Source organism: Centropristis striata, chromosome 2 (genome assembly GCF_030273125.1).
Source record: "Centropristis striata isolate RG_2023a ecotype Rhode Island chromosome 2, C.striata_1.0, whole genome shotgun sequence".
NCBI classification, from domain to species: Eukaryota; Metazoa; Chordata; class Actinopteri; order Perciformes; family Serranidae; genus Centropristis; species Centropristis striata.
In genome coordinates this window covers 27604810-27624415 of record NC_081518.1, presented here as the reverse complement: position 1 = coordinate 27624415, position 19606 = coordinate 27604810, and positions in this window count along the sequence as shown.

Genomic DNA, 19606 nt, shown 5'->3' with positions numbered 1-19606 from the left:
AGCAGGAAGCGCAAGAGCGAGACAAATAGATGGAAGAGATAAAGCGCAAAGGAAGACGCTAGTTTGATTGTGTTTTCAACAGTCATTTTGCGCTTCATGTACACACCCTCATCATGGAAAACACACAAAGAAATGCATATGATGCAGCTTTTAAGTAAAGGCAATCGATCTGGCTGTCGAAGAAGGAAACTGCTGCTGCACGTAAGCTTGGCATCAATGAATCGATGGTGAGACATTGGAGAGGACAGCGTGAAGAACTGACTCAATGCAAAAAGACGACAAAAGCTTTCAGAGGTAATAAAAGCAGATAGCCTGAACTTGAAAATGTTCTTGAAGACTTGGTGAACTTGGTGGAGAGCAGAAGCCCGAGGTATTTCCGCCGTGCCGATCTGACTGAAAGCCAAAACAATCGGCACTAATTGTTACAAAATTACAGAAATCTTTCAGTGTACCATCTTTCTGTGTAAATATCTCATGTTACAATGTAGACACTTGCGGCTTATATACAAGTGCGGCCGATATATGAACGCTTTTTTCTTCTTCTTAAATTTAGTTGGTGCGGCTCATATTCAGGTGCAGTCAATAGTCTGGAAATTACGGTAATTGGTTTATAGTGAGGAGGTTCAAGCAGACGAGGCCAGTGGGACATTCGGCAGCATTAAACTGTGTCGGTTGCAAGAAATAGACGAGTTGTGTTGTTTTACAGGGTGATAAAATATTTCTTTAAAGTTTGTCCTATTTAATTAAGTGTATTTAATTGATCAAAATTATCACTTTCTTGTGTTTTTCTTTATACATAAAAGTAGTTTTGAGTTTCATTAGTGTCTGTTGCAAGTTCTTATTTCAGTTGTTAATAAATCCTCATTTTTGAGGTAACTTTGTTAACCTGTTTTTCTCTTTTTTCCTAAGTTTTTAACACCACCGATTACTCCCTCATCCCTCGACCAAATTGTGGACATCACAGTGTAACTCAGGTAGAGCAGGAGATAGGTGAGTGTGTCAAAAACTCTGCATCACTGTGTTAGTCCAGAAAAGCAGTAATGATGAAGAGGCTGCTCTTTAAAAATAGATAATTGTCACTTACTGCTGTGGGGGCTCTGCTTTTAGCCTAACAGCCTTCATGACAATACCACAGCGTTGCTCACTGCTTCCTGGTTATTATCATTTAACCACTCATCCACTGACCAGGAGTTGTCACTCTCTCACACAAAGTAATTGTGGCAGATTATCCTCACCCGACGCATCAGTCCTCTTCATCCTCTGCGCCGCTTACCGTCTGCTCCTTCGCTCCCTCTCCATTCAGCAAATGACACACTTCCCCCACTCTGTCAGACTGCATCACTCTTTGAAGTTAATGAGTCAAAACTATCAGCCGTTTCGCTTTTAATTAGAAAACGGACAGAATGATTACATTTTTAATTGAAGCTGTCATTTTCAATTAAGATATGACATCCTTGAGAAGCCCTCTCTCCTCTCAACTCTTTATTTATGCATTTATCAGCAGCTTTCTCAAGATGTTCTACTCATTTGGCTCCAGATCTTTTTTTTTCTCCTCCTCACCCGCTCGCTGTTAGAGACCCTTCTCGTCTGCGGATGATGATAGAGACACGTCTGATGTCAAGCACTTCCACTGCTTTTACTCCATGACACCTTATTTTCACTCAGATCTCACAATCATCTCTTACCTCGCCTCTTCAGATTCTATCGTTTAACTTTCTTTTATTATGTTCTTTTTTGTTGGTTCTTTGTCCCTATACTTGCTTTCTTCTCTCCCGCATTGCATCCTTTTCTCCCTCTCTCTCTTTATCCTATTAGATAAATGGTTCACAGCAAATATGTGAAGAAATGTGTATTTAACTCACAGCATGATTAATTGAGTTGATTTAATAGGCGTCACAACGAATTATGTAAGGACATTTGCACAAAATGAGCTGTCAGAGTTTAAAGTGCTGTACAAAGGGTTCAGAACATTGATTTAGCATTAAACAAATATTTGTTTATAGATTTAGTGGCAGAGAATAAAGTCCCAGTTTCTCGCACCGTCTTCCCCCTAAATTTGATCGCATGTGTCATTGGTACGACATCTTATTACAACTCATAGCTATTTATGTTTGTAGTTAGTGGCGCTCTCTAGTGTACTTGAACAGATCATAAGATACAAACGTTTCCATTAGAAAAATAAACCAAAATTAAGCTTAATATTGTGATATTTCTGTCAAAATCACTACATGTCTCTTTTAAAACGTCACCAAAAAATAAACTGTTATGAATAACTAGATTCTGGTAAAAACATTAAATTCTGCTCCTCAGCGACACTGTGAAGCCATGGTTGATTCTGCTGAGACGAACTGTCACGTGACAAATATTCACTGAAAATTTCGGAATTAAGAGCACAAAAAGGTGCAGGAGGGAGAGGTGGTGGAAACAAATAAGACTGGTCTCCCATGAAAAATGATCCCATTGGTCGTTTGTTCAGGCAGCAAAATACAACCCATATTTACATTTTAGGCTGTCCCCCATCGCCCTCTTGTGGCGGTAGTAATTATGAAAGATGGCATGTGGGGTATATATAACGGAAGTCGCACTCGTGGCAGGTGGATAGGTTTAACAGACGTCAGATTTCAAGTAAACAATGTGATTTAAACATCACTGAACTGTCGTGTATCATGGTTTTAACTGTCACACTGTCACTACTTCACTTCCACCATTTATGCACCCTTTCTTTACTGTTTAAACTATCTTATAATTTATAAACACTATCCAGGAAGTTTTTGCCCTAAACCTAGATTAGTGGTTGTGTAGCCTAAATTAAACAAAACTGCAGCCTTTTTACTACAACCCCAAACCATACATGTATTTATAATCACGTGTGCGCTATTTTTTAGAATGCTCCGCTCTGTACCACGAACTGCAAAATGTTCACGTGTTGTTATGCATGGCATAGACCAACAACCTATTCTTTCATTTAGGTTGGAAATCTTGTCGAAACAAACACATGACTTTCCCCCTAACTGGGGATTCACACCGGGCGCGTTACGGCCGCGGAACGGCAGCATAGCGAGCCAGCCATACACGCAAGATAACGAGAACACGCGATAATCCTGAACATATGGGCAACCGCGAGATCCCGTGATAAACTGTGTGTATAAAGTAAACAACAACAACCAACAGCTCTGACGTGGAAGATCTGTTGATCTGACCATCTTTCCTTATAAAAACAATGTGTTATGTCATAAATGATTGTATGCTGTTCCACTTCAACAATCAGTCTCTTGTCGTCTGTGTCGCGATCCTCTGAGAACCTCTGATTGATTGCTGATCTGGTGCCTCGGTCATAACATACTGTTGATGTGAAGTAGTTTTAGGCTGCATGAACTGCGTATTGTATTTTATTTTGAAAGGGAGCCGAAGTGTATTACGTTGATTCTGAGTCGGACTTCCTAATGCTCGTGGCTGAGACGTTGCTGAGACGTTCCGCAGCGCGCCCAGTGGAAATGTTCTCATTGATTAGAGTGGTAGCGATCAGGGATCATCAACAGCGACCGTGGCACAGCCATTCCGCGGCCGGTGGAAATCAGGCTTATGACCAGCGTTCATGTCTTTTGTGAAAACAAAAAGCTCCATAACTACTTCACTTCTTGCATTTCACACAGCATTTGTTTTACTTTTTAAAATTTGTTCTACGACGCCTAACCATGTACTTTCTTGCCCTAACCTTAGAGAAGCTCTTTATGTACAAGGCCTTGTTGATCTCCCATTCCTTGTTCCTTGTTCTGTTCCCCATATATTGCAGTTTTCATGCTTCCTGTTGTATTTTGTTACTCATGTCTTGCCTCGTTTCACGTCTCTTCATTCCCTGCTCCTTGTATCCTGTGTCATTCACTCCAGCATTCCTTCTGTGAGTTTCCCTGTGTTTTTTTATACCTGTTTTGGATTTTTACTTTCTGCGGTCATTTTTGATAGTAAAAAAACAAACAAGCAAGGTATTAAGGGTTTGAGGGACTTGTTGTAGTTTCTCAGTGTTTTTGTTTGTTGTGGTAGTCAGTGGGAATGGGAATAATTAATGGATGATCGATTAGTTGTAGTTAAGAATTTGGTTGATCGCGTGGAATTTTTAACCAATCTGTGTATTTTTTAATTTTATCTATGACTGTATATCAGTACTCAGTGAACTGAAACACGGCCATGTGTTCAGTTCTGCGGCTGTACGTGAATAAGCCAATGAGCTGAGATTTAAGTTGGATAAAGCTACAGCTACTGCAAACTGAAAGTTGCAATAACAATTATAAAACACAGAAATACAAGAGTATTAATTGGAGCAAAACTAGCTTACTCTATCAAACCTTGCCAGCATGAATTACTAGGTTTAATCTAATCCAAAACTTTAACACAAAACACACTTAAATATGCAAGATTACTGTGAAAACTAACCTCATGAGGGAGAGAGATGAGAGATTCAACTTTATTGTCATTGAACAGAGTAACAAGTACTAGGACAACGAAATAACCATCAACCCGTCCGTAAATATACATAAACATACATACAATAAGACAAAGGGGTGGACAGGACAGGAAGACAGGAATGGAAGCGATATAGCATAACATGAAGAGAGGGAAGCAACATAAGCACATACTCAATACACTTTACAACATGAAAAACTTGTGACTTGCAACAGGGGAGGGGGTGGGGGAAAGGAGGTAGCCACCGCAGGCAAGCAGCCATCAGGTCCTGCAGCCATGGCGGCAAGTACCTGCTTGTCACACCGGAGGTACAAAGAGGCAAAGGCATTGGATGGGGGGTAGTAGGGGGGATGATTGCATATCTCTATATGGGGTTGTGTGCTTTTATGAAGTTCATGTGTGTAAGCCTGTTGAGTCGCCGAATCAGTCAGTGCCTCAGTTCGCAGGAATGTCAGAGCGATAACACAGCAAGTTGCCAGGGAGACAGCCTTGGTCAGGTTCCAGACAGAGTGAACAATCAGCAGGTGTCTGTGTTGAGGTTCGGGGTGGGAAGCAAGAGCGTCTCACTGCAGTGTTCTTCCAGGGGAGTTGTTGTACCCGCAACGGCCTTGAGGCCAGAGCTGGTTGAGAGGGTCGAAAGCAGATAAGATTGGGATTGTTTGGGCTTAGGGCAAGTGGCCGCATTCGTTTTACACGACTACTCTCCTTGTCCATTCTGGTCTCCCGATTCGATCCAATTGCCTTTGCAAAGCCGTCAGCTTCTCCATGATGTTATCCATATTGCGGTTTATAGCCACAGTCTGAGTGCCAACAGCTCTGCCCACCGCTTCAATCAAGTCGGGCAGACTTATGAGGCTTTGGACAGCTGTATCACCGTTTTCTGTATTCCTTGATAAACCAGGGCAATGCCTAATCCAATCAGCAAAAGACCTGTCATCATGGTTCCGAATAGGTAGATATCTTCAATGTCCTCCGTGGAAAGAGCCGCCAGGCACACGACTCTCCACCTCTCCCACGCGTCCATCGTGTAGCCAGCTGCGACCTTCCCGGCAAGACAGATGGGCCCCCCGAACCCAGGCTTCTCGTCGAGAAGATGATGTCCGAGAGACCAGTTGATCAAATCCATGATTTTTAGTTTTGGAGAACAGTGCAGAGAGAGTCTCTCAAAGTATAAGACAGTAGACTAGACGAGATAAGAGGAGTGAAGCAGGAAAGATAAGGGAGGGGGAGAGGAAAGAAAAATGCGACCGCCTTCATTGAGAGCCAAACAAGAAGCCCATTCGGAGGCTAAAACATAAAACATTGAACTCCTTGACATTATCTTTACAGTTTAATCTCACTTGATTTACTTTTACAATCCACAGGAAGTCTCTTTTCGTCCTTTTAAAATAAAAGCATCTGTTATCAAAACAGGCTTTTGCATAGTACTTTATATATATATCTTTTATTTTGTCATGTATGCATGTTTTTATACATACTTGAGTATGAATAAAAACATAGCAATTAATCGATTAATTGATCGTTAATGTTATAGAATTGGGTTTGGCAGGTTTCTTCCAAACGCCCATCCCTAGTAGTCAGTCCGGCTGCATGTGCATCTTAGTGCATGTGAGTACCCAGTGTGTTTAAAAGAAATACCATTTGCTATCCAAGCACACACCTTTTCGTGGTTTCCCTTCAGTCCTTTTCTTTCCTCTTGCTTCTCCTTTCTCTCTTTTCTCCCGCTTTGCATCTTATTTTTTTCCAGCATCCCTCTCTCTGAATGGATCAAAGCAAAGATGTGACGAAATGTGTATTTAAGTCTCACAGCATGATTCATTCAGTTGATTTTATTGGCATTACAAAAAAAATATGTAAGGACATTTGTTTGGTGAGACAGGACATTAGTCAACAAAACTAAATGTTAAATACAGAACATCTCATGAATGCTGATGAAACAATCTATGCAGAAATACCATAAATATATTTAATCAATGAATCTAGTGCAGCCTAGCAGAGAGGTTCAGAACATACTTCTCTGAAGTCAATACATTCTGACCTGAAGTTGTCTAAATCTTTTCCCAGAAGCTTCTTTAAAAAGAAATAGCTTGTGGGTGATTCTGTAGAAGAACTTTTTCTCAAACTCCTACGGCAGAGGAGAGTTTCATAGATCGAGGAAATAGACGATTGGGAATAACCAGTGATTTTGGATGCCGTCTTAACTATTTCCCTCTAACAGATTCTTTTCCTGTAGAGATGCCAAGGCAAACTCTAATGGGAAAAGTACCGCAAATTTTGTTGAGCTCCTGCAAAAAATATAATTTGTGAGCAGTCTTTGCCATTTTGGGAGAAAATTGCTTTCCTGTTTGCGACTGGCAGCAGATTGTGAACACACAATGCACGAGAGAGAAAAAAGCTGAATTACTGCTGTTGATCTTTGTTGACGAACATGTGCTTAAAAAAAAAAAAAAGAATCCAGGACTGCTGTCTTTCAAGGCACACTGTTCATTTGTTTTCTGAGGCTTTAATATAATGCAACCTGTCTGTGTGAATTCTGATAATAAATGTGATATTCGTTTTAATTTTTCCTTTCAGAAAAGTCTCACGTAGCATTTTAAGCACTGAACTGTGCACCATGAAACTTTCATGTTGTTCAGCCAACTATAAGACGGGACCTTTAATAACAGATTAGGAGCATTTAAATGTTGGAAAAATGCCTTTTTTATGTCTCTAAATAGGGAATCAGCTGCACACATATACATCACTGCTGCAGACGTTATACCGAGTCGCAGAAGGAAAATAAAGAGTCGCATTTGTTGCACTGTTTCCTTTTGTAGCTCTTCTTTTGTTGGCAATTGTACGAAAAGCTTGTTCAATCCTAAAAGGGCATCATGTCTGACAAGGAAACAATGGTAACCAAGTTTCTAACTATTTGTGCTTTTTCCTGGTCGTCAGCTGAAGAAACGTATCTAATTAGTGGAACTTGTTTCGGGATTGTTGTGTCTCACTTCAGAGATTGTGGATAGAAAATCTTTTCCGAATCTAAAGAAATTTGAAACTTCGAAAGAAATATTATAATTTCGTAATCTTATGCTAAATTTATGCTGTATATGACATTAAGGTTAATAATTCTGCTATTTAGCATTTTTTCTTTGTACAAATATGTTAAGTTTTTGTGTAAAATTAATCATTTTCTCTTCAAACTAAGAAAATGTCAAAAGGAAAGACAATTTCTTTGTCAGTTATCCTGCAGTTTCACTGCATTTCTGGGACGCTAGTTTTTAATGACTCTACCCGTCATTGTCACATGATGTAGCAACTAACCCTTATCCTAACTTTAACGCGAATGTGTTAAACAGAGTTGCTGCCACGAAGCGCTGAGGTCCTAAAGGTGTCATCCCCACACTGCAGCCTCATGTTAGAGGAGGGGGAGGAGGAACATATTGAACGGGACTGAAGAGTTTATGTTTCAACCAATGTTCTTAAGTTAACTTGTCTTCTCATGTTCAGTTAACCCTCTGAGCCCCCAAAAAGATTGCCAAAGATGCACCGTTTATCGTAGAAAGAAACCGTTAATATGGTCATTATTGTCGAAATTTTAACTTTCCGACAGTCCTTGAACAGATCATGGTTATGAACGTTTCCATTAGAAAAAATGACCAAAACAAATCTTAATATTGTGATATTTCTTTCAAAATCACTTTACTCTACACCTCTCAGCTGGTGTCAGCTGTAGCTTCCCTGACCTCATGGACACTTCTAGTTCTGCCTCAGTGACATTATTACACATCATGACACACTGCAGGTTATTAATCACTTTGCAATGTCATCTTTATTCATCTATCCCTGCACGAATTTGGAACAAGCTGGCTTACTATGTCTTGTGTTGCTGCACTTGCTTAATGTTTGGCTGTCTTAAAAAGTTGTTGACTGACTAGTTTTTGATCATGCATACCCCACCAAATGTATGTTTCCTTTGAAAGAGTTATCATCAGAATTCAAACTTTCTGACAGACCTTGAACAGATCACAAGTTACGAACGTTTCCGTTAGAAAAAGTGACCAAAACTAAGCTTAATATTGTCATATTTCTGTCAAAATCACTTTATTCTACACGTCTCTTTTAAAATGTCCCCAAAAATAAACTGTGAATAACTAGATCCTCTTAAAGACATTAAATTCTGCTCCTCAGCGACACTGTGAAGCCATGATTGATTCTGCTAAGAGACGAACAGTCGCGTGACAAATATTCACTGAAAATCAGACAGAACTGCAGGCTGTTTACACAGAGCAGAGAGGAGAGGACAGGAGAGGTTGTAAAAATTTAAATAGTTCAACATGTTTTTCCAATATGGTGCAGGACTTATATATTGAAAAAAAAAGTAAAAAAAAAAAGTTTAAAAAAATGTAATTAAAAAAACCAGCTTGAGGGGTTCAGAGGGTTGACTTAAAATTATGGTGTAAATACACTGAAACTGATTTCAGATTTCATTTTTGTGTACAATCTATTAATACCGTAAGACATACAGTTGCTGAGCGCAGTACAATTAAGTTGTATTAAAGCTGGGTTGTATAAAATACAGTAATTATCTATCATTATGTTTGTACCCCAGGATCTACTATTTCACATTTCTGTGTCTTTAAACATATATTTCCTTTTCTTCTCTCCAGTCTCTCCCCGGTCTCCTCTATTGTCTTCCTCTGACCCCCCCTTCTTCTCCTCCAAACACGGAGGAGTGGGTGGCTGCAGCTCTTTACGGTCCATTTCCTGGTGAGGAGGCTCTTGAGTGCAGCCAGAGCCATTCTTTCCCCCGTACAATGCTGCGTTCTCATTAACTGTTATCAAAGTTCATCTAGCATCCAAATGCTGTGGGCCGCTCAATACAGACTGCGCTGAAAAGGGAAAATGAAAAAGACAAAGCAAACTGCAGAGACACAGAGGGAGAGACTGAGAGACAGACTGAGGGAGAGAGGGCATCATGTAGATAAAGGACAGAGAAATAATGTGTTAATGGTGATTGAGGACGGGCAGAATAATCACTGCGGTCCTCTGACTCGACTGAATATTGGTTTGATGTAAAATTAAACTGTGTTCATATCAGAACCACTGATAAGCATGTTTTTCCCCCCTCTATAAACCAATACTTTTCTTTGTCTGTTTGGATTTTTTAAAGAAGTTACAGAAGCATAACTGGCTCGGACAAATAATTAAAAACAGCATTCGTAATCATAATTCAATCTCGCTCACACAATAGAGGCCCTCTGATGAATGCCCTCGTGTTAGTTGCTTTCAATCCAGCATCAAAAGAGAAATGCCAATGCCAGTTCTTGCAAAAAAACACTACAAGGAGCACATGGCGGAGATGAAAACGCTGTCCCAGTTCCAGTAAACAGAGGACACAAGCAGGTGGAGATATAAAGTGAGCACTTAGTGCAATCCTTACTTGATTTGTTCGGATGATTAGAAATCACCCTGTAATTCTGTCTCTTAAGTATCATCTACCTCTCCTCATAAACACACGCGGTTACTCCTCCTGTATCATCAGATCGTACAGTGCAGCTGGATTTCCTCATTGAGATGTAAAGAGCGATAATTGGAGACTGATTGCAGCTTTCAATGGCTATCACAAGATGCTTAAAGACATAAGAGCCCCATTTATAATTTAAAAAATCCTGCTGTCTGATGACAGCTTTCCTCTAAACTTGAAATATCTGCTCTGTTTCTGTTGCTACCTTTGCATGCATATAATTCCCTGTGCTCACCAACATACTGCCAACAGCCAACATAACTTTTGCACATTTTCTCTATTTCCAAAAAAACCTTCCTGTTAAAGACTGTGATGTTTCAGCTGAGCAGTCATTTTTCCCTCTGACATCAGCACACTGAAAATGTCACAATCAAATCCAGGTTTAGCGCCATCACCAACAGATAATTCTAACTGAGGATCAGTTTAACAGCTAATTTTATTCATGCTGCAAGCTCACAGGTCATGCTGCCTTAATAGTACAAAGTATTTGGTCTCATATGAATGGTTTAATTTCTATTTTTTGTTTCTATTTTTTTTCTCAAGTTTAGTTTACCCTCTCATCGCCGAAATACATATTTGTCATTGAAAACGTCACCAAAAATAAACCGTTTGGAATAACTAGATCCTGCTTATAACATTACATTTTGCTCTCCTCAGTGACACTTTAAAGTCATGATTGATTGATGGATAGACATCAGCACACTGAAAATGTCACAAACAAATCCATGTTTAGCTCAGATAACTGTGACTGTGGATCAGTTTAACAGCTGATTTAATTCATGCTGCAAGCTCACAGGTCATACTGTCTACAGCTACAAAGGACACATTATTTGGTCTCCTATGGAGGGTTTAAATTCTCTTTTTTGCCTCATTTTGTTTTCATTCAGTTAACCCTCTGAACCCCAAAAAGACTGCCAAAATACATGGAAAGTAACCATAAAAATCGGAATTATTGTTGAAATTTTACCTTTCTGACAGTCCTTGAATGAAAACAAAGCTTAAGTCTGTGATATTTCCCATTTCAAATATTGGCAAAAGTAAACTGTTTGGAATAGCTAGATCTTGCTTAATATCATTAAATTATGCGCTCCTCAGCGACAATGCACGTTGAAAACGTTGCAAACAAATAATAAACAATAATTCTGACTGTGGATCAGTTTAACAGCTGTTTTACTTGCAAGCTGAAAGCTCACAGGTCATACTGGCTTACAACTACAAACTTTTTTGTTTAAAAAAAAATAAAACAAAACCATGCAAAGACAAAAATCAGCAATGTGTTTGTCTCTTAATAGACTTGCACTCCTTTGTTTCTACAGAAGACGAGCAAATAATGCATTTGTTGGCGACTATTTTCAGCTGTGAATTAGGGCTCTAGTGAGTATTTCTGGCTGCAGGATGATGGTTGTTGTGGGATTTACTTAAAATAAACTACAATGTTCATGTCCATCGTAATCTCAGTCAGAGAAACAGTGTGGCTGACTCATTTGTTTTTTAACCCTCACAAACCCAACAAGCCGCTTCAGGGTGTTTTTTGCTCTTTTTTCATTTACCTCACTGTGGCCTTGTATTTCAATGCATTATATAAGTCCTGCAGCTCTGTGGAATCAGCAAAATCATAAGTGGAGACAACTCAAACATGTATTTTATGCAGAATGACAGTTATAATGACATAAATCATGAAAGGAAAGAACACAAGTTGAATTTCTCTGATTTATATTTTGTTTTTATGGAATAAAATGGAATTTATATAAAAAAAAACACTTTTCCAAGTGTCATGAATATTGCTAAAAAGATGGATTTCCACATGCCATTCATATTGAACTATTTTCATTATTTTCAACCTCTCCTGTCCTCTCTCTGCTCTGTGTTCTGTAAGCAGAATTTAATGTATTTAACAGGATCTAGTTATTCCAAATTGTTTATTTAGCTACATTTTAAATTAGACATGTAGATTAAATTGATTTTGACAGAAATATCACAACTTTAAGCTTAATTTTGGTAGAAACATTCGTAACCTATAATCCGTTCAAGGACTGTCAAATTTCAAGTTTCTTTCTATGATAAACAACGTATCTTTGGGGATTACTTAAATAAAACACCTGTTTGTAAACCTGCTATCTCCCCCTAAAAATCAACTGCCCACAGCTCCCAGTTCTCAATCCAATGTTTTAAAGAGGATCTAGTTATTTCAAACTTGTTTCAAAAGTGATTTTGACGGAAATATCACAGCTTTGTTTTGGTTACATTTCCCAACAGAAATTTTCGTAACCAATGATCCGTTCAAGGACTGTTCGGAAAGTTTTAATCCAAATGATAAATCCTTTAAAGGAAACATACGTTTAGTGGGGTATTTCATGATCAAAAACTAATCAATCAACAACTTTTTTAACACAGCCAAACATTATGCAAGTGCAGCAACAAAAGACATAGTAAGCCAGTTAGTTTCAAACCTGTGCAGGGATAGTTGATTAAAGATGACATTGCAAAATGATTAATAACCTGTAGTGTGTCATGGTGTGTATTAATGTTATTGAGGCAGAGCTGGAAGTGTCCCTGAGGTCAGGGAAGCCACAGCTGACCCCAAGATTGAAAATAAACAGAAAAACTACATGATAACATGTAGGAAGAACAGAACTTCAGCTGTTATTCTCAGTGACCTATATTGCCATGTTAATATCATAATTTTGTTGTTTTACTCCAAACTACAATTCAGCTTGTTTGTAAATAATTATAAAATAGGATATTCTTTTTTATTTTGTGGTAAAAACAGCCATGTGATGTGGTTTTGCAGATGTCAGAAGCTCATCCTGAGCTCTACACTTTATATCTTATTTTCAGTTCTCTCTTCAACCGATTTGCATTTCAATCTTTATGAGAATTCAGCTGTGACTTGGTTTTAAATTACTCTGTTCCTGAGTGCAGCAGCAGTCAGTGGTTTCAGTGTGAATGAGAAAAAGGATGTAAGGATCTCAGTTATCCATCTAGTACCGACTTCTCAAGATCCATCACACAACCAACAAAACTGCAGCCTGTTTTTGAAACACTTACGTTTTCATGCAGGAAAGCTTTACACATATTTTGGAGGGCCTATGTGCCAACTATTTTTTTTTTTTAGTCATTACTGGCTAACTGCTGAACCTCAGTATGGCTGCCTGCCTCCTCGTGAGGGTTCATCAACAGCATATAGCCCAGAGCCTTTATTCTTTGCTTTGTGGTCAATTTGTCAGTTGGCTAAGCACAGCTTGAATACGTCAGCTAAAAAAACAACCTCTTTCTGCAGGCCTGAGACCCATAGTTTCCAGGTTTTTTTACAGTAATAATGCCAATCACAACTAGCAGTTTTAGGAGGCAACTATATTTCTCCGTAACTTTGTGTGACAAAAGGTATATAAGGGTTCAGAACATTAATATTTGTCTTACTGAAGCCCATTTCCTGGCCAACTATGTCTTATAAATTGTTGCAGTAATTTTTGGATTGATACCATTTGTTACACACATTTGGTGCTGAATTAGACATTTTGAGAAGGGATAAAAAAATGGTCAAAAACCCCCCACAATATTACATCAATACACCAAGGGCCTTGGAACAACATAGAAGAATCCATGCTGTTATTGGGTTTCAAAAACGTGGATATTTTTGGACATTTCTGTATTTTCAGCGATTGGATAATGAGCCCTTCTGTTCTGTAAACCGCTGAGAAAAACCCCTTTATTGTCAATATACCTAGGAAATCTATACAACTTCTGAATGCTCTAGGTCTTTAATTTGTGGTTGTGAAGTTTCATGAGGCTGTGGTTCCAACAAGATTAAAAAACAAAATAGGTTGTTTGTCAGTACCACCCATAACGACCCACATTAGCGGTACAGAGTGGAGCGGATCGTTCGCAGTTATAAAAAAGAAAAGAAAAAAAAGGCTGCAGTATTGTTGACTTTAGGCTACAAAACCACCGATGTTGGTTTAGGGCAAAAAAAGTTCCTGGTAAAAAGTAAATAAATGTGGGTAAATCCCATAGTGAAGTGGTACAAGGACAACGTGACTATCGGAAGTGACATTGTTACAAAAAAAATGTGAGGCACAGAAGCTCAGTGATGTTTAAATTACAATGTTTACTTTTGTTTTCACATGGGACATGAACCCCGTTCTCCTGGGTGAAAGTCCAAAATTTGTTCGACCCGTCCAACACCACTGACAGGACAGTCTCAAACGTAAATATGGGGCGTTTTGTGCTGCCTGTACAAATCACCTATGGGCTCGTTTTTGAGCAGGGACCAGTCTTGTTATTATCCAAAAGGTCACAATAGGTAATTTTCTCCAGTGAGATCAAGTTTTAAGAAATGCTCTCCCGCTGGTGGGACATCAGATGCCTGGGGGTTCATACTTTTTAATGTATTTCTATGTAGTGTGGTCATTTCCAAACCTGCTAGTATATCCAAACATAAATCCATTCCTCAGCTCTCAGCTCCTGTACGTCAGTTTGTTTTTTTCTCCTGCACTCAGAGTTATTTGTTCCATTTTTCCATATTATTTACCCCTGTTATATTGTGTCCATATTTGTTCTGTTCCCTGTACTTTTAAACTCATTCCAACCATTTCCTCAGCCTGCAGGCTAATTTTCTCTCTCTTTGCTTCCGCCCTCCCCCTCAGCCCTCTCTGTTTAGGCGAGTCACTCAGCTGGGCTGCATCAAGCCGGGTTCTGCTCCACTACCTCTTTCCCTCCCTACTGTCCCTCTCTCTCTTGCCCTCCTCTCCTCGCTGCTGTTTCTCTTTTTAATTCCTCTGATAGCTGACAGTGAACCCAAATGCACCTATCTGGAAAGACTGCATGAAGCCAAAGCCATAGGAGGAGACAGCATTTAACCACAGCCTAGAAACATATATATATATTTATATATATATAGAGAGAGTGCATTCATGTTTGATGTGTGCTGCTGCACATATATAGAGAACTGTCTGTACATGTTCCTGTGTGCTTAACAAGCTGCCAGCAGCAGAGCTGGACTGTGTGCGACCATTTTAGCTTTGTGGTTACAGTCTGGACCAGAAAACCTTTTTGAAAACTCAGACTAAAACTGTCAAATACATGAAAAAAAAAAAATCTCACAATTAGGACAACCTGGAACATATTGTCTGTTATACAGTGGTGGAAGCAGTGCTCATATGTTTCACTTCAATAAAAATTACAATACTACAGCTACAAATAGCCTGTCATAAGTACATTGAGAAAGTCCTGTATTCAATTTTTTACTCAAGTGAAAATACAAAACTATCAAAATTAAGACTTAAATACCAAAAGTAAAGATACTCAGTAGGAAGAATCCTTATATCATGATAGTAATGCAAAAAAAATCGCCAAAAACATCAAAGAAAGAAACTGTAAAAACATTATCAATAAATTATTATCAATTAAATTTGAACTTTGGAACAGTCCTTGAACAGGTCATAGGTTACAAACGTTTCTGTTAGAAGATGTCACCAAAAGAAGCTTACAATTGTGATATTTCTGTCCCTTTCTAAAAGAGTCATTTAAAGCATTGCCCAAAATAAACCGTTTGGAAAAACTTGACTATTGCCGGTAAAGGTGGGATTTTAATTACTTCATATACCAATGGGAATCTACTTTTTTTTCAAAGTAACTAAAGCTTTTAAATACAATATATAGTTGGGAAGAAGTTTAAATAGTAATTAAAATGAAAAAATACATGATGTAGCGTTTCAGTGTCAGTATGGCTTCACATATCTGGATTCAGATATTTTGATGTGTCCTCAACTCACCGTACTTTATCATACTGGTTGTGGGCAGTTAATATTTTAGGGCGAGATAACAGGTCAACAATAAATGCCACATTGAAGTGGTGTCATCTGAAAGCTGAAACCTGAAGATTAATTTCAGATGCAGCTCAGCACTGTGTGTCAAGTTGTTCTGGTCATAAATCTCTAATAAAGATTACTCAATCAATTAGGTAAACCTATTAAGGTGTATAAGGCTTAAGAGCATTAATGTTTGGCTTTCTGACGTCCATTTCCAGCTAAACTATGTCCCATAAGATGATGCAGCAATTTTTAGGTTGATACCATTTGTTACGCACATTTGGTGCTGAATTAGGAAATGTTTAATTTAAGAATGGATAAAAATGGTCAAAAACCCTCAAGAATATTACATCAATACACCAAGACCGTTGAAACACCATGCTGTGATTTGATTTGAAACTTTAGGTGAGCTTTAGATGGATTCCTCAGATCTTCTAGTTTAATATGACATCAGTATTTTCTCTGTAGCCTTAAAACTGAGCCCGTTACAGCTTCTGAAAGAAAACGTCAAAAAAGATCCTCAAGGGGTTTTTACACATGGAAACATGCAAAAATGATCAGAAATGTCTTTGTATTTATAATAAAACAGAAAAAGTCTTCTTCATGTGAAATATTTCTAGCTCGGTACTTTTGTACCTTCTAAATGGACAGCGCTGAGCTCATTCAGCTCCTTGTTACAGTTATCCAAGGGTTAACATTTTAATAATGCAATTGTGCCTGGGTTAAGTGTAGTGTGAAAAGAGGTAATAATCATTTTAGAGTTGACCAAGATTAAAGTTTGGCTTACAGCCAGTCTTACTCTGTGTTGGTTGTTAAAGAAGCTAATTAAACCCACATGAAAGCCTCTCCTCAGGAGCCAGAGAGATTAAACACCCTCAGGTGTATTCTCTCTTCATCTATACGGCACAACAGAACGGGAACAGCGATTAGACCGCACGCACTGTTTGCATTATGTGAAAAGTGATTCAGCTGGGTGTGTTTTCAGGGCGTGTATTAATTATAATCAAGATCTCTTCAAGTGATGGAAATAACGTTGTGATATATAATAAAAATGATACTGCCGGAGATTTATTAAAAGCCTCAGTTTGTTTACATGCAGCTCACCTATTCAACATGGTTCAGTGTTAGTGTAGAGATTAAGTCGCTGTTTGTCTGAGCATTTCCAGCTAATAAGTACTCATTACTTCAGCAAATATACTGTTGTGAGACAGCAGTTGTCGTTAATCCCTTTGTCTCCTGACTTACATAATCACACAGGACAAGTGTGTGTGAGTCCTCAGTGTGTGTTTTATTCCCCTCTTTGATATAATCATTATCTAGACAAGGTCTAATAGAGTGCAGATCTTCCTCTCCCGTCCCAAAGAAGAGTTGAAACTCACTAAATTGTGTCTCCCTTGGGCCAAACTGTGTGTGTGATGGTTTCCTTGCTGCAATGCTGCGGCTTGCATTCATGTGTGGTCCACATACTGCAGCCTATCTATTTACGGAGTTTGCATTTGATAAATTGGTATATTTAAGTATTTAGTGTGGACAGAGAATAACATGCATGTTGAAAATAAATAATCTTACAGTGCCTACCTTTTAGTGGATCACAACATTTTGGATATAGAATAAAAGTTATAATAACATAAATCTTAGAATATAAAAAGACCCCAGTTGAATTTCTTTGATATTTTTTTTAATTAATTTAAATAAAATGCTATTTATATATACAACACTTTTCCAAGTGCCCACAAGTGTCACGAATATTGGAACAATAACAATGTGTCTCCACATATTGAACTATTTGCATTTTTACAACCTCTACTTGCAACCTCTCCTGTACTCTCCCCTCAGCTCTGTGTAAACAGCCTGCAGTTCTGTCCAGGCGGCAATCTCCGTGCCTGAGCATGGAGGCCAACCAGGAAGTGCCTTAAGCCTGCAATCCACCGAAAATTCCAGTAGGGGGTGCTAAGTTTGGCTGCAAAAAAAATCTGCCCATCCATTTCAGTGCAAAATTTGAAAACTTCTCACTTGATTTATTACCTCAGAATTTTTTTTCAGGACAACATTATGGTCTCAATCGCTAGTTAAAAAAATGATCTTCAAGACAATTTGATGTCAATAATTCTAACAATGGCCCCATTTAGAAGAAAATAGAAGATAAAGAATCGTATGATTTGGGGCGTGGCTACAGGTCACTGACAAGGCGAGCCGTCACCAGGAGAGAAGCAGAGCAATGCGTATCCACGGCAACGAGCCAATAAAGTTATATATAACGTTATATAGATAGAAAAGAGAACGTTTACCGATTTGGTCTCATAGCTTTGACCCTTTCACACTGTATTTTCACTTAATGACAGTTTATTTGAACGTTTTGTTCAGTAAAAATGTCTTGTTTTGGTATTTGGTTGGACCAACAGACACACAAAGGAGTCGCTGTTCATTTTTCTGAGGTAAGTAACATACTTTTTTTTTTTTTTTTTTGCTAGCCAAAACTAACATACCAGTTAATGCTCCAATTAATGCTAACATGAATGAGCAGCGGCTTCTCTCAGTCAGGTTGAGGTGTAGAGAGGCGTGTAGTCAGTGTCGTCAGATCCTTCGCGCTCCGCGACAGTCCAATTATGGTCTGCTCCGCGTATCAGAAACAAGATGGCGTCGCAAAATGGCGACGAGTGTAACGCTGAACTCGAGGCTTCCAACGGGCAGTCCACAAACCAATGGGTGACGTCACGGTGACTACGTCCATTATTTATATACTGTCTATGGTTCTGTCTGATTTTCAGTGAATATTCGTGTCAGCAGAATGCAATATATAAGTCCTGCAGCTCTGTGGAATCAGCAAAATCATAGCTAGAAGTGGAAACAACTCAGTTATACAGTTATAATGACATAAATCATAAAACGAAACAACGCAAGTTGAGTTTTTCTGATACATTTCGTTGGATGGAATAAGTGTCATGAATATTGGTTAAAAAAAAAAAATTGGGTCTCCACACGCATACATATTACTATTTACTATTTGCATTTTTACAACCTCCCCTGTCCTCTCCTCTCAGCTCTGTGTAAACAGATTTTCAGTGAATATTTGTCACATGGCCGTTCGTCTCAGCAGAATCAATCATGGCTTCACAGTGTCGCTGAGGAGCAGAATTTAATGTTTTAAACAGGATCTAGTTATTACACCCGCGACCTGAGTGCAGATAAGCGGTTAAGGATAATGAATGAATGAATGAACGAATGAATAGTTGTTACAAACAGTTTATTTTTTGGCAACGTCTTATATGAGACATATAGAATACTGAATAGTGATTCAGAAAGAAATATCACAATTCAAAGCTTCATTTTGGTTACTTTTTACAGAAAAGATACATTGGCGGGGGGGAAGGGCTGCAGATGCTCCAGTTTATAATGAAAGCAAACTTTTCTATGGATGTCAGCTTTTTAGCTGCCATAAAGGCTTTCAAAATGTGTCCTGCAACAGAGCAAGTGAGGCTTATTTTTAGCCTAGCTGATTTCCAGAGATACCAACAGTCAATAAAATGGGTTTTTCAAAACTATGAATCACCATGACAGGTCTTTAAGCATAAAAAGTATTAGGCTGATTTGTCCTGTACTATGTGAGATTAGCTGCAGACAGACAAAGAGACAGCCTAACCCTAACCCATACACATTGGTTGTGTGTATGCAAAGCTGTGTCTTCAGGTTCCTGCTCTACACACACACACTCACACACACTCCGGCAGCTTCCTCTTCGCCTGGCTGGAATCTGTAAGCCCTGAGCTCCAGCCAAGCTCCTGTTGCTGAGGGGAAAGCAGCTGCACACTCATCCAATCCTCCTGCCAGT